Source organism: Belonocnema kinseyi, chromosome 4 (genome assembly GCF_010883055.1).
Source record: "Belonocnema kinseyi isolate 2016_QV_RU_SX_M_011 chromosome 4, B_treatae_v1, whole genome shotgun sequence".
Lineage (NCBI taxonomy): Eukaryota > Metazoa > Arthropoda > Insecta > Hymenoptera > Cynipidae > Belonocnema > Belonocnema kinseyi.
Genome location: NC_046660.1, coordinates 35,122,720 through 35,137,821, shown reverse-complemented (window position 1 = coordinate 35,137,821; position 15,102 = coordinate 35,122,720).

Sequence of the window (15,102 nt, the reverse complement as noted above, 5' to 3'; positions counted from 1 at the left end):
TCAGAAGATGTGGACTGTGACTGCACCATATATCTAGTCGGGAGTGGTGCTGACTGAAAACAGATGATTTGGAGCGATTCGCGCGGCATCTGTTGGTCATTCCAAGGACTTATTGAACTACCCTCGTATCTTATATTTAAATGGTGATTTCGATTTTACAGAATGTTTTTTCGCTCTCCTGAAAAATTCCAGTTTTGCGGGTTTCTTAAATAATAAAACTGAAGTATTGAAAACATGTAAAGTATATCTAACAAAAAGAATGTGTTTAAACAAATAGGCGTATGTTAAATATTAAAACTTACGTATAAAAAACGTACAAAATACATAAAAAGGCAACCTTGACATCTATTCAGTTAGAAAAAGCAGAATTGTTTGAAAAAAAAATTATTTGAATACACTGAATTTGTTTTTTGTTTATATTTCGTTTTGGTGTAGATTTTATGCAGAATTAACATTTCTGGATTTAGAAGTTTTTTTATCTCCAGAATTCTTCATTCGAAATTCCTTTACAAATCCTGTAACTTTCCCGTAACACTTTTCCAAATCGAATTGTTGGATCTCGCTAATTTTGAATCACTATAATGGATGAAATTCGGCGAATTCCTCAAACCATATATCAGATTCACATAAAATAATAATAAAAATTTAAACTAAATTAGTACTCAGTGATATTTCAATCAGGGATCAGAGAATTATCGGCGGGTCGCTGCGGCAGGACAGAATATTTTCAATTACAAGTGCACACAATGTCAACCACCATCGATAATTCATGCTCTCTCAATTCCTCGAGAACCCAGCTTGCCATATAAACATATATTTGATTTAGAAACCCTTGAATCCAATACAAACGGGAATTACAATTCCTTCTCGTGGACTTTAATTAAATCGAACTGTCTACCTTTTCGGAATTTTCCGCAAGATTAACCCTTATTCCAGCTCTTTCAGGGCTAAAGTTACGGAAAAGTCTATAATACTAGTCAGTTCCTAATTAAAGTTATCTAATTAATATAATTTATATTTTATGGCATTGAAGTAGTAAAATTCCCGAGTTTTCGAATTCATTGTATTTTCTCTTCAAATTAACCGGTGACATCTCACTAGTTGAAAGAGCCAGAAGTCTGTGACTGACAATAAGTGAGGTTTCACTCGTTTACTCAGCGGCATTCCCTCAGCTGTTTAGGTATGACACTTACCATTCATCACGTTTGTACTAACCTTTGACAAATTATCTTTTGAAAACAGCAGTTTACTCTCACAACAGTAAATGAGAGCTGAGCTGCAATAGAATAGACGATAATATATTGCGCTTAACTTTGGGCAGGTCCGTCATAACGTCAACGTGTCGCGTCGCTCAAAGTCAAATTCAAGTGACCAGCGGAATCCCCACTTTTAATCAAAAGATATTCTAAGATATTCTATACCCTGCTTACTGCACCCAGGCCCTAAATCTATCATCGGGCCATTGATATATTCAGTAACACTTTTTTTGGTTTAATCTCTTACTGGTTCAATCAGTTAAAATCAGACAATGAGAGGTTCAATAGTCATAACTCAAAATACTGATTCCACCAGCTGACACATTTACTGATTCAATTTAAGAGAGTTTAAATTCAAGTGCTCCCAAGTTCTATGCATACAAGTCAAAGAAAATTAATCATAATACAGATAAACTAATAATTAAATTTAAACGATAAAGCATACTTTTTTTTAACTTTTCCGGTATAGAAAGTTTTGTAAACCTTGGTTCAATGATCAGTCATCAGTAAATTGAAATCTGAAATAAATAATCCATTGTTAAAAAAAATCGAATAAAATTAAAATAATTAATAATACAAAAACTTGTAATATACAAAATACAAAATAATAAAATTACGGAATTACAGTAGTTGAAATTTAAAAATCAGGTCACTTGGAAAAAAAGATTTCTATGATTTTAGGAATCAAAATGATATGAGATGTATGAGCCATGTCTTAGGAAAGAATAAACAGAGATTTTTATATAAATCACTTAAAACTTGCCAAAAATAATTACTCTAACAATATTGCTTGAAATTTGAATTTTTTCTGCTGTTTTTTACCAATTTTTTAAAAAAGATTTATTTTTGATAACCCATGGTTTATTTCATCGCGACAAACATTTGCAACAACTCTACTGTCCCCAATTTTTAATATAAACTTCAAAAAATTTTTTGAAGACTTCAGCAGCAGAAAAACTTGCTTTGAAAATTGGAAACAATAAAGATGAAGATGATGTTTTAACCAAAATAAGTAAGCCATTATTTATTAGAAATCAACTGTTTTTCAAAAATTGGTTGAAAAAGCGATAGCAAAAAAATTCAAACGCAAACAGAAACTGTTGGAATAAATGTTTTCGTAATTTTCATAATTCTTTTAATTCATAATGTTTCTTATGTTGAATTACATCATTAGATACATTCTTTTGATTATTTAAAAACAGAAAAAGTAATTTTTTCTGAGACATGTTTGTAACGACAACCATCTTAAGTTACCTGATATGAGTTATTCATCATCTCTAAAAATGTTTTAAAAACATCATGGCTGAAAAGCAGTAAATGGAAATTTTTGAGCATCATATCTTTCAGAAAATAAATTAGCCAGTAAAAATAATGTCTGTAACAAAAGGTTAAAAATATATAAGTTCGCCAGTTATAACATTATTATAAAATATGATTAATAACGCATTCATAAACATTGCTATAATTGAAAAACTCCCTTTCCTCACTTCCCCTTTTTTCCAACAATCACTTCCCCTGTTTCCCGTCATTATTCTCCCCTCACTTCCACACCCTATGTTTTCACACAGTACACCTACTTTCCCTTCCTTAATTTTCCCTCAATTCTACCACATCCCCTCCCTTGAGTCGCCTCAATTTCCCTACTCCGACAATCATTATTTCACCTTGTTTCATGTAATCACACCCCCTAATTTCCGCTACTTCTCCTCCTATTATTTCTTATACTTCCCCTCGACGCCTCCCATAATTTCCTCTCACTTACCTTACTTAGCTTTCCGTTATTTCCCCATCACTTCACATACTTTCCATCCTTTCATTTCTCCTAATTCTCCTTCCATTCTTTCCCCTCTCTTCCCATGAAGCTCTTTCCCTTATCCCCCACCTCTCACTCCCCCCTCCATAGATTTCACTGATATCACCTATTTCTACGCCCATAATTTCTCTTCACATCCCCTAATTTCCCTTAAATCATTTTCCCTCATCCCTCATTTTTCTTACTCTAATTGCCCCTTCAATCAACGGACGGATTTACACCCGATCAAACCTATGAGGGTTTTCGCCTGGGACTACGAATCGCTAAAAAGACAAATTTGGAACGTTTAAAAAAAAGAAATATAAGCATATTTTGTTATTGATTCTTGAACAGAAAGTCTCATAACTGGCATAACCCATGTTATTCAACAGTGATCAGCATTCACGACTGAAATAAATAAATATATTAGAACGCTAAATAGTAGTAATACGATGCATAAATAAATAACATTGAAATTAAAGGGTTCCTTAAGTTTGAAGAATACAATTATGTTATACGAACACCTCCCCGAAGGGAAATTCCGAAGACTGTAATACCTTTAACAAAAAAAGGTCAAATACAATGGAATCTAGATTCGTGAACGGTTTCGGGCATGGCTCGCACTCGACTTCTACACCAATCTAGGGACTCCGAAAATAAGCAATTTTAGAAATAAACAAACCCAGTTTACGGAAATCCAGGTTCCAGTATATATTAAAAATAAATAGTTTTAGCACATACATAGCGTTTGGAAATTGTCGGTATGATCAGCGTAAGTTCTATTAAAAATCTCTGCTGTCTTTAAGACCTGATTACTCGGTCAAAAAAGTAGCGAGAAATTTAAAAAGAAAACCATTAGACTTCAACTTGTAGCATGGCCTAGGAAAGTTGTAGCAAGAATCTCAAATTCATACTACACAGAGGTTGGAGTTCTTGAGTTCTGGAGATACCACTAAAAATGTCCAAGCATGTCTGAGCCGAATTTTAGTCGCTTTAGTAGCAGGTATGAACGTCGGCAGTCATCACCGGCTGAAACTCGACGCAGACACGCTTGGACATGTATTGTCATATCTTTGGAACTCGTAAATATTTTTGAACTTTTATTGGCTTTAATAAACGATGAGATTTCACAGAATCTCACAAATTCTCGGTGGCCTCAAGAACCCATTATGATTTTGTAAATTTTATTGGCTCAAATATAAAGATAAGATTTCAAAGACTATGTGGCATGCATGGGAAATTTTTGCTACACTTTGTCTAAGTCATGTCAAAAGTTAAAGACACGGTACAAAATTCGAGAAATTCTTGCATTTTTTTAAACATCTCACGAGGTATATTCTCTGTTAAAGATCGAAATTATCTATCAGGCTGATTTGACGCGTAATCCAAAGACCTTTCTCACGTTTGTTTTAAATGTCTCTTCTTTTTTGAAAGAATAACCACGCTTTACAATCAGCAGTGATTTTTAATAATACTTTCGCTGATCATAATGACAACTTCCGACGGTAGTATACAGTAATTAATAATTCATATTCAATTTTTAAATAAGTATACTTACCTGAATTAATTTATGAAAATCTATTTTGCACTAAATTATTAACACTATATTTCAATTCCTAGAAGTAAAACAGGAAACCGCTGAAAAGTAACATGCAAAGTTCATTACGGTACATATCAATCAAAAGTTTAAAAACCAGGAAATATGGAACACGGAGGAAACAACACTCAACGCCGTCACGCAGTGGAATTTTCATATAAATTAGGGAATTCGCGACCCGTAAGGGTGAAAGACGCAAATCGTATTATATATTGTCAAGAAACTTTATAATTATATCAAAATAATATGTACAACTTTAAAAAAATATATAATTATCAATTGTAAAATTATGAATTTAACTTTTTAAAAGATAATTTTAAATTATAAATCAATTTAATGTATTGTTGATAATAAATTCAATTTAGAAAAAAGAACATAATAACAAAAATCAAAACACAACAGAAATCAATCAATAATATTAAAAAAACACAAATCAACATAGTGACTGACGTGGAAGAAAATGGTTATTTTCCATCCATCAGAAGTAGGACTAACATTATTTTGAAGAATGGGGCTTTTTTGGTAGACATTAATAGCCCAACATCTCAAATCGCTACGCAATTAGTAATCGACAAATAGGTTTTTTTCTCGTTTCGAATACTTTCATTTCACTGAAAATATCAGTTTCACCAAGAAAAAAATATCTGATACACACGAGTGATATTTTACCAGGGAACCTTCCTACTTAAAACGAAAGAATCATTCCAGAACAAGCTACCTTTTTTCCTATAGCTATATCTAAAAAATGACAAATTTCATTCTCAACAATACACACATTCCACGATTTTTTATAACAACGTCCAGGTGATAAAATTCTACGTTACGAAATATGTGTCGGTATATGGCCGACAATCACCTGAACTTGGAAGCTTTTTTTTAAGCTTTTCACTCAAAATTTTCCTGAAATCGTACACAGTTTCAACTATACAGAATTTTATTCAAATCCTTAGGAAATTTGCTTGAAAACTACAAAATTTAAAGATATAAACATTGAATATTACATTTCTATATTTAACCTGATTATTTTACAATAGAATTTAATTTGATTACAAGAACAATATTTGTTGAATATTGCTCCATTAAAAAAAATAGAAACGACAGAAATTTATAATATTAAATACTGAAGCAAAACATCCTATTCTAAATTAGGAGTGATTTATATAACGAACTCAAAATATAATTCAGTTTGAACAGGGTGACCCTTTTAATCAAAGCAAAAATGTCTCGGTCTTTTGACCTACAAAATGTGTAATTCAGACATTTTTAATACAAACGCTCAATAATTTACACGTGTCAAATGAAAGTTCTTAACACTTTTGAATAAAAAAATTTTAATTAAATGTCATTAAACTACCAAGGTTTACATTTTAAACTTTTATAAGTTTAACATTTCAAAGATTTGGGGTTAAAAATTATAAGTCCACACTATGGTTTTTTAAGCTCTGAACTCTACACTGAAGAATGAATTAATAAATGTTAAAAATGATATCATTTCAAGCAATTTGAAGTTAGAAGCATTAAAAATTAAACGAGTTTATATTTTGTTTACAACTGAACACTTTTTAATCAGAAGTTAAATTATTTTCATTTTAAGTCATTTCAAATTAATTATCGTCAAATAGTTATTCATGCATAAGAATTCAACAAATTAATTCACAATTCAAAATTTTTTTGTATTGGAAAAATTAAAATTATAACATTCAAAGTTTAAAAGCAGTTCAAAATTTTAACGATACAAAGGTATTTCAAACAATTCAGTTTTGAATTGTTCAGATTTGAATATTTAATTTACAAATTCTCATTTTAAATAAACAGTCCAATATTGATAAATATAAAAAAAAACGTTTCACTGTAAAAGATAGAAACGATATTCAAATCTGTTAATCATTTAACTTTAAACAGACTTAGAATTATCTTGTAAAATAAATTATTATTCAATTGAAATGTGTTGAAATCTTGCATTTTGTACGTGCAAATTATTATTTAATTTATATTTACAGTTGATGAACTCAAAATGCTTTGTATAAAAAATTACTAATTTCGAACGCATTTATTTTTTAAATCTTAGTCTTCGGAACCTCATTTTAAAATTCTTTAAATTAAAAATATTTGATTTGAAATTTTTTATATTGCAAGTGATAGATTTTTCTTCTAAAAATTGGTAAAATTCGCAGTCTCGAAAAATTCTCAATTTCCCGATCCAGCGGCCACCCTATTTGATTTAAGATAAACAATTATTAAGAATACAACCATCGCGTTTAGTTTTCTTCGATACCAGAACTTACTCGTCGCGAAATCTTTTCTTCGTCCATTAAATTTAATGACATGATTCTAGAAAGTTTATAGAAAAGGATGCCTTTGCAGAATTGATACGGTACATACTGCTGTCTGTGTTAGTAATTGCGTTTTAATTAATTAAATTAATTAAAACTAAACATTCTGTTCGTTTATAATGTGAGAATAAGATTTACAAATTCAGTTAAAAATGAAAGAAGCAAGGACCAATAAAAGCCTAGAGTATAATACAAAAAATTACAATACGATTGTCCTCTCGCTAAATTTAAATAGCAGTCACTATGTGATCAGAAATATAATCTGTTTCCGTGCCGATTCGGTCTCATTTGCCATGCGACATGAGGAAACAGGGGGAATTTGTAAATTAACTTACCAGTGCGGCTCTTCCACGTCGTAGGGTTGGCAGCATTGCCTCTTCAGTCCAGTCCCCAGTGACTCCTTGTCTTCTGCGAAGACCGCGGACTTCCCACGGGGCACTTTTTCTCTACTGACCTTCAGAAAACGATCTGAAAATATATCAAATTATGTTAATAAAATTGTAATTTTATTAACAGTAGATCGAAAGTTCTTAGGACTATTGAGTATTCTAATATTACGTCACGCTCGGTCGGTATCATCAAAGCATTAATGCTTTGATGTTTGAGTAAAATTTATTATTTTCAATGAAATTAAGTAAAGAAAATCGTGATATAGATTTACTTTTAAGAAAGAAAAGCCATTTATTTCATTATTATTAACAATTTGAAAAATCACGATAAATTATAATGTGCCGTAATTAAGATTAAAACCTCAATTGCCCTTTTCCTCATTTGCCGGCGACTTACGTCATAATACTTTTCGATAATAGGTGATTTTAAGTAGTTTCATACACTTTAAGTGATCTTAGGATTCCTCAAAACGATACAAACGATTTCAACAAATTTGAAGGTAATTTAAAAGTATGCAGAAAAATTGAACGATTTTGAAGGAATTTTAAACATATTTTTAAAGAATCGAAAAAGATTTAAGGATTTGCAAGATATTTTATCAGATTTTAAGGCAGTTCAGGTGATTTTAAAGAATTTCAAGCGAGTTACTGAAAAGTTATTCAAAAGGATTTTAATGAATTTGAAGAGATTTCAAGGGATGTAATTTTGTTTTTAATATTTTAAGGAACTTAAGAAAATTAAAAGGTTTTTAATTAACTTTTGCAGAATTTTTAAAAATTCTAGTGATTTTAAGGAATTACTATAGGGACTTGACGGGATTTTAAGATTATCTTTTAAAGGAATTAAAAATAATTCAAAGACGTTTCAAGATTTACAATAAATTTAAAAAGATTTTGAAGCTATTGAAAACTTATTTAAGCAGATTTAAATAAATTTTAAGAGAGTTCAAGAAATTAAAAAAATTCAATGATTTAAGGATTTTCAAGAGATTCTAAGAGGTCTACCAAATTTAAGCAATTTAAGAGATTTTAATTAATTTTAGTGAATTAAAATTTTTTTAATTATTTCAAAGAAGTTTACGGGAGTTCAAAAAAATTCGGAGGACTTTAAGGATTTCTAAAAATTCAAGTGATTTTAAAGGGTTTAAAAATAATCCAAAAATAGTTCAAAAAGACTTAATGATTTACAAGAGATTTTATAAGATTTTACAACAGTTTTCGGGATTTTAAAAAAAGTGAAGCGAGTTTTTAAAAAGTTATTTAAAAAGATTTTAATGAATTGAAAAAAATTCAAAGATTTTAAGGATTTTTAAGAAATTTAAAGGAATTTAAGGAAAGTTCAAGAATTTTAAGAGATTTGAATTAATTTCAGTCTATTTCGAGATTCTTCGAAAGATTTAAAATGATTGTAAAGAAGTTAAAGGGATTTCAAAAACAAATACAGAGGAGTTTAAGGATTATCAAGAAATATTACAGGATTTATAAGATTTCAAGTGATTTTAAGGAATAACTAGGGACTTGACGGAATTTTAGAGTTTATTTCTAAAGGATTCGAAAATATTTCTATAAACTTGAGTGACTTTAAAGAATGTTAGACGATTAACTAAAAATTGATTTTAAAAGATTTCAAGGTATTCGAAAAAGTTCAACGATTTTAAGGTTTGTCAAGAGATTTAAAGGGATTTAAACAAATTTTAGAAATTTTACGTGATTAGAATTAATTTTAGTCAATTTCGAGATACTTCGAAAGATTTGAAATGATTGCAAAGAATTTGAAGAGATTAAAAAAAAAAGTCGGAGAAGCTTAAGGATTTTCAAGAAGTCTTGTAGGATTTCTAAGAAGGATCACAGTCTTTTATAATTTTCTTTTATAAAAGCGCAAAAATAATTTCTTGACATCTTTGAAAAACACACTTTAAGGAACTACCAAAATTCAAAAATTTAGACCGCCAACTATCCCAACAATGCTACCTAACCTCAACCACGGCACATTATATATTTTTACTTGATGGATCGTTCAAATCGCACACTTCTCCAATTGCTAACAATAATGAAAGAAATGGATTCTCTATCTAAGAAGCAAAGCCATATCAAGATTTTTTACTTACTTTCGTCTACAAAAATTAATTTTAGTCAAACTCCTGTGTAAACAATGCTTTGCAGTCCACCAATTAGTGTGGCCTTATAGATTTCGACGTTACCGACCTAGTATCACGTAACGGTCATGGACATGGACATAGGAAACACGGGACTAGGCATGGGACCCGTTCATTTTTCGGAACGGATAAAATTTAAGAAAGGTAAAATTTCAGAATGGGTTATAATACATAATGATAAAACTTAGGAACACCAAAAATTCGGAAAAAGGAATAAATCAGAAATCCAAAACTCTGAATAGTATTTATTCGGAAACCAAAGAAGCGGAATGGGTAAAAATTCGGAAACGTTAAAATTAGGAGGGTGAACAATTAGGAATAAGTAAAAATACGGAAAGGAAAAGTTCGTTTCCGAAGAAATACCTTTCAGAGTTTTGGATTTCCGACTTATTGCTCTTTCCTACTTTTTGCTATTCCTAAGTTTTACCATTATGTATTATAACCCATTCTGAAATTTTACCTTTCTTAATTTTTACCGTTCCGAAAAATGAACGGCCCTCCTAGGCATGCTATTGCGGTGTTGATGCAATGAGGGGGGAGGTCCGCCACCTTTTGATGTCCCGCGACAAACATGGCAGCGCCCACATGTTTATATTTTCATGCACAGTTTGTCGGCAAAAATTCTCATGCGCATAATCAAATGGCACATCGTAAGATGGCGGCTATCCCACTCATGGAATTCTCCCCCCTCCCGTGGATTCAACCCCGCTCGCCCAAGTTAGGATGGCATGTCTAGTCCCATGTTTCCTATGTCAATGCGTAATGGTAGAACACATGGACATAGGAAATACGGGACTACGCATGCCATCCTAACTTTTGGCGAGCGGGGTTGAATCCACGGGAGGGGGGAGAATTCCATGAGTGGGGAGAGCCGCCATCTTACGATGTGCCATTTGATTATGCACACGAGCATTTTTGCCGACAAGCTATGCATGAAAATATAAACATGTGGGCGCTGCCATGTTTGTTGCGGGACATCAAAAGGTGGCGGACCTCCCCCCTGATTGCATCACTCCCGCAATAGCATGCCTATTCCCTTGTTTCCCATGTCCATGGTAGAATCAGAGGTAGAATACTTCATTGGGAATGGTTAAACTGCGATACGCGACCGCTGGTGACCAAAATCCTAACTAGAAAGAATAGGTACGATTTTAAAGATGCATTTTAATTTGTACATAAAGGTGTTTTAACGATTTTTTTGTTAAGTTTAATGTATTTATTGGATAAACTCTTAAAGTAAATTTTTATAAATATATACATGAAACATTTACTATTTAAAAATCTGATCTAAATGTTAGGCTAGAATTCGTATTTAAATGCCAATCGTCTATTATTCGTATTCTTTGCATTATCTGGATAAAATTTGTCGTCATATACATTAAGTAAAGTTTATTTAAGATTACAATGAATTGAAACTTCCATGAAATAGATAAATAATTGGTTTTTCTTAAAAAAAACCTATTTGACAAAAATATGCTTTTTTACTGTATAAGATGGAAATTTTTTCTAAAAATATTTGTTTTTTCTAAAGATTTGTTTTTAGTATTTAATTATTGTTTTATACTTCACAAAACAATCGTAAAAACACTTTTCTGTAAAAATTAAAATAGATCTTTAAAACTGTACCTACTCTTGCTAGGTCCGGTTTCCGGCACCAGGTGAAGAAATGGTAAACCACCATTCCCAATTGTTTAATGCAGTAATAAATTTTAGGATAAATTACAAAAAAGAATTATTCAATTATTTTCAAGCCATCGCTTTGTCAACAGAAAGAAGAATTACAATAAGTAGATACATACAGTGTCAAAAGTTTTCATATACCTGTTTTTTCCTGACTGATCAGGTTCTCTCAATTTTAATAATGCCGAGCTAAAAAAATTCTCTTTGAAGGGTTGACTGCTTTTGAAATTCTGTATAAAAAGAGAACCCAGTGTGAAGCCAATTTGTCTATTTTTTAAGTAGATATTGCAAAAACAGTGTAAATTTTAATATTTTCTTGAATGTTCAATAACTTCCGAAATAATAAACAGTTTTCAATGTTCTTGGGCTCATTTTGAAGTTATTTTTTCTCCCTATCACAACAACTTATTGATATGAATCGCGAAAATTGCTTTATCGAATTGCAAGGACTTAAAATTGTAACAAAAAAGTTGGAAAAATTTGAAAACATCTGTAGGCAAATTAGAATAAAAATTAAATAACAACATTGAAAAATGTTGATTATTTCGAAAGTTAATGAAAATTTAAGAAAACAGTGAAATTTTCACTATTTGTGGAATATATAATACAAAATTTTAAAGCTCTGTTATTAATAAATTTAAGAGAACTTTATCAGTCATCAAAAAAGAGGTGTATGAAAACTTTGTACTTTCACTTTTTTTTTGGTAAAATAAGTCTTAAGTACAATTTTTTAACGATAGGCAGCTCGCTAAAATAAAAACTTTTTCGGTTGAAATATGAACCTTCACATTTATCGTTGAGAATTTATCTCTATTTATAGAAAATTCTACTACTTGATTGAAAATTAACTCCTTTCTTTAAAATTAGTCAAACTTGGCGCCACGTGTCTAAGAAAAGGGTATCGTAGCCTATTAAGACGTTAATAAAGTCGCTCAAAACTTCCCCTCCTATATTTTCTCGCCCTTGATCTGACCAATGTACTTTAAAAAAGTGACTAATTTGAGCTAAAACGTGACTAAAAGTAATTGCCTGTTATGTCCATAGGAACACTTATTAACTCCAAAATTTTGATTTAATTATACATAAATTTAATGGGATTGCTTTGCCAAGATTAGATAAATTTCTAGTGCTAAATTTGGGGATGAATACCAAGGTCACCATTTTCAGAATAAATTTTACAGTCACAAAAACTCTAATTCATTTTATTGCAAGCTGAACAAACCTTTCATACAACTACCGTATTTATATTCAAAAATACTTTAGGATTGGAATTAGAAAACCGGAAAATCAGGAACTAACATAATTTAAACTTCAATATTAAATAGAATTTTCATAATATAGATTATTCCATAATTATATATTACTCATATTTTCTTTTCTTTTTCGAGATAAAATCTAAACTATCATATACATAATCTTTTGAAATCCCGTAAAAACGATCGAGCTTTCTGGAAATTTCTTGAAATCCTTAAAAAATTTAGTTTTCAAACTTTTTATTGAATCGAAACTTTTGTTATAAACAATTTACTGCTGATTTTTTTGGCTAAACATCGATTCATTTCTTCGAAAGTGTGCTATTTCTACAAAATTGGATCAAAAAAACCTACGTACTTCAATAGCTAATAGTATATAGATCATAAACTTTTTTTATTTTTTGTTCTAAGTCTAATACATATAAATACATTTTTTTCTTATTTAAATATGTGATAAATAAACCCTCTAAAAAGAAATGATATGTTCATATTCACAAAATAAATCGTCAAAGTTAGGCCTTTTTTCCATCGCTAGACTGGTTTTACCCATTAAACTGTACCCCTAATTTCCAGAAATAATAATTAATAATTATTTTCATAAGAGATTATTATTAGTACGGGCCGGACGAATACGGAAAAGAAGCAAGAAAAATGACATAGGGTATTCCCATAAAAAATCTAACAACTTTTGTTTTTAAAGGATAAAGGATTTAGTCAATAAATTTTCTAAGCTTATATTTTAAACTGACATTACTTTCAGCCCACAAGAACTATGGGAGCAGTTCCTAAATCATTGTTAAAATTGACGGAAATATATTTTGCCTCTGCTTCTTAGAAAACGAAGTCTTATCGTAAATTGAACTAATACTAGTGCAAATGCATATTTATTTGTACTTTGCATTTATGTGTGTAACTCCTATTAATTATTATATTCACAATTTTACTACATAATGGACAAGACAACACACTAGCCACGAAAACATTGTTGACGTAACAGAAAAGTCGATAAAAAGGGGAGTGTAATTATCTGCAATTATGAGAATGAGGTGGAGTCTAAAAGGTTAAAAAACTTTAAAATGAGCTTTACCTTTAAAAAAGCGACTTCTAGTGACTCTTTCTTTTAAAAAGTGACTTATAGTGACTGTCACTTAAAAAAGTGACTACAAAGTGACTTGAAAAAGCAGCGATTAGCGGGATACTAAAGGATTTATGGTACTCGTCCGGCCCGTACTAATAATAATCTCTCATGAAAATAATTATCAATTATTATTTCTGGACATTAGGGGTACAGTTTAATGGGTAAAACCACTCGAGCGACAGAAAAAAGGCCTAACTTTCACGATTTATTTTGAGAATATAAAAATATCATTTCTTTTTAGAGAGTTCATTTATCACATATTTAAATAAGAAGAAAATTTATTTATATTTATTAGACTTAAAACAAAAAATAAAAAAAAGTTTATGATCTATATACTATTAGCTATTGAAGTACGTAGGATTTTTTCATCCAATTTTGTAGAAATGGCACACTTTCGAAGAAATGAATCGATATTTAGCCAAAAAAATGAGCAGTAAATTGTTTATGACAAAAGTTTCGATTAAATAAAAAACAACTAGGTGCTTCGAAAAAGAATGGAACTGTAAAGCTACTGTCGAAATTCCAAATCGATCCATGCAACGGTGTTCAAGTAATACGTTTCTCCAATTTGAAAACATTGTTTTCGACAAAAAACGCATTTAAAATTTTACGAGCATTTAAATTCTTAAAAAATTGTTGTACCCTTTAATCTAAGATTCTTGCGCCATACATAGGACCAACTGTATACTGTTTTTATGATCCAAAAGTATTGCAAAAAAAATCGCTTTTTCCGAAATCCTAGAGTGGTATTACCCCTTAAACGGGTACTTTTTAGAATAAAAAAATTAATTAAAATTGAACAAGTTCTTTAACACATGTAAAAAACAACTATATAAATAAAGCTTAAGATCAGGTAAGCTAGCATCCATTACGTCTTTTGACAATTTTGTAAAGTCCTTCAAATTTTTTAATTATGTGTACATTCCTGGAAATCATGTGTATTTTGTTGATGTACATAATTTCTTGCAATCCGTTAAAACATTAGAAATCCCTCAAGAACATTGCAAATTGCTGAAAATGATTTTAAAGCAATTTGGAGCAATTTCAATGGCTTTTAATAGGTTTAATTGATTTTAAAATATTTTATCTCTTTGAATTTTAGAAGATTTTGTAAGATTTCAAAAAATTTCAGACTATTATAAAGGTTTCCGACGGATTATGAAGGATTTGTCTGATTACAAGCGATTTCAAGCTTTCCAAATATTTTCAAAAGATTTCACGGAATCTCAAAGAATTTTTAACATTTCCTAAATTTTTTAAGAATTTCAAGAAATTTCCAGGAAGCTCGATCGTTTTCACGGGATTTCAAAAGATTATGTACGATATTTATGGAATTCAAAGGATTATAGAGAAGTGTAGAGGATTTCATAAGATTTCAAAAAATTTAACGGAATTTCAAAGTATATCCAAATATTATAATAAAAAGTTTAAGTAATTTTAATGGTTTTTGAAGGATTTGAAGAGATTTCCAGGAAGCTCAATCGTTTCTAAGGAATATCAAAAGATTG